This window comes from Oncorhynchus masou, unplaced genomic scaffold (genome assembly GCF_036934945.1).
Source record: "Oncorhynchus masou masou isolate Uvic2021 unplaced genomic scaffold, UVic_Omas_1.1 unplaced_scaffold_1206, whole genome shotgun sequence".
NCBI lineage: Eukaryota > Metazoa > Chordata > Actinopteri > Salmoniformes > Salmonidae > Oncorhynchus > Oncorhynchus masou.
Window position 1 is genome coordinate 45,001 of NW_027001845.1, and position 2,120 is coordinate 47,120.

At 46.5% G+C, this 2,120-nt stretch overlaps 1 protein-coding gene across 1 annotated transcript in view; it reads right to left on the reverse strand.

The window, feature by feature from the left end:
- Nucleotides 1-2,120, reverse strand: part of LOC135529895 (transcription factor COE3-like) — a gene marked incomplete at its 3' end in the record, with an annotated part of 43,317 nt that overhangs the window by 40,225 nt on the left and 972 nt on the right. The gene's annotated exons all lie outside the window — the stretch shown is intronic.

Consider the following 2,120-nt stretch of genomic DNA (forward strand, 5'->3'; position numbering starts at 1 on the left):
TAACCAACAAGCCTGAATATTAAAACAGAACACCGGGCACTGAAGAGCCAGATTCCCTACGTCAGAAAGAGCAGTGTTACTCATGTGGTAGCCTAGTGGTTAGAGCGGTGGACTAGTAATCAGAAGGTTGCAAGTTCAAATCCCAGATCTGGTACGAAGGTACAAATCTGTTGTTCTACCCCTGAACAAGCAGTTAACCCACTGTTCCTAGGATGTCATTGAAAGTAAGACTTGCCTATTTAAATAAAGGTAAAAAATTATTTATAATAATAATAAAAAAAGACAAATCTCATTGGCTGGTTTTACCAGGCAAAAAGGCCTGTTCTAGCAACAGAAATCCAGAGGGGAAAAATTGCTTTGTGTAGCAAATGTGTCAGGGATAATATGTCTGTTACTAGGGTCTGTTACTAGGGCTGTGGTGGTCAGGGATAATATGTCTGTTACTAGGGCTGTGGTAGTCAGGGATAATATGTCTGTTACTAGGGGCTGTTACTAGGGCTGTGGTGGTCAGGGATAATATGTCTGTTACTAGGGGCTGTTACTAGGGCTGTGGTGGTCAGGGATAATATGTCTGTTACTAGGGGCTGTTACTAGGGGCTGTTACTAGGGGCTGTGGTGGTCAGGGATAATATGTCTGTTACTAGGGGCTGTTACTAGGGGCTGTTACTAGGGGCTGTGGTGGTCAGGGATAATATGTCTGTTACTAGGGGCTGTTACTAGGGGCTGTTACTAGGGGCTGTGGTGGTCAGGGATAATATGTCTGTTACTAGGGGCTGTTACTAGGGGCTGTTACTAGGGGCTGTGGTGGTCAGGGATAATATGTCTGTTACTAGGGGCTGTTACTAGGGGCTGTTACTAGGGGCTGTGGTGGTCAGGGATAATATGTCTGTTACTAGGGGCTGTTACTAGGGGCTGTTACTAGGGGCTGTGGTGGTCAGGGATAATATGTCTGTTACTAGGGGCTGTTACTAGGGCTGTGGTAGTCAGGGATAATATGTCTGTTACTAGGGGCTGTTACTAGGGCTGTGGTAGTCAGGGATAATATGTCTGTTACTAGGGCTGTTACTAGGGCTGTGGTAGTCAGGGATAATATGTCTGTTACTAGGGGCTGTTACTAGGGCTGTGGTAGTCAGGGATAATATGTCTGTTACTAGGGGCTGTTACTAGGGCTGTGGTAGTCAGGGATAATATGTCTGTTACTAGGGGCTGTTACTAGGGCTGTGGTAGTCAGGGATAATATGTCTGTTACTAGGGGCTGTTACTAGGGCTGTGGTAGTCAGGGATAATATGTCTGTTACTAGGGGCTGTTACTAGGGCTGTGGTAGTCAGGGATAATATGTCTGTTACTAGGGCTGTGGTAGTCAGGGATAATATGTCTGTTACTAGGGGCTGTTACTAGGGCTGTGGTAGTCAGGGATAATATGTCTGTTACTAGGGCTGTGGTAGTCAGGGATAATATGTCTGTTACTAGGGGCTGTTACTAGGGCTGTGGTGGTCAGGGATAATATGTCTGTTACTAGGGGCTGTTACTAGGGCTGTGGTGGTCAGTGATGATATGTCTGTTACTAGGGGCTGTTACTAGGGCTGTGGTGGTCAGGGATAATATGTCTGTTACTAGGGGCTGTTACTAGGGGCTGTTACTAGGGCTGTGGTAGTCAGGGATAATATGTCTGTTACTAGGGCTGTGGTGGTCAGGGATAATATGTCTGTTACTAGGGGCTGTTACTAGGGCTGTGGTAGTCAGGGATAATATGTCTGTTACTAGGGGCTGTTACTAGGGGCTGTTACTAGGGCTGTGGTAGTCAGGGATAATATGTCTGTTACTAGGGCTGTGGTGGTCAGGGATAATATGTCTGTTACTAGGGGCTGTTACTAGGGCTGTGGTGGTCAGGGATAATATGTCTGTTACTAGGGGCTGTTACTAGGGCAGTGGTGGTCAGGGATAATATGTCTGTTACTAGGGGCTGTTACTAGGGCAGTGGTGGTCAGGGATAATATGTCTGTTACTAGGGCTGTGGTAGTCAGGGATAATATGTCTGTTACTAGGGCTGTGGTGGTCAGGGATAATATGTCTGTTACTAGGGGCTGTTACTAGGGCTGTGGTAGTCAGGGATAATATG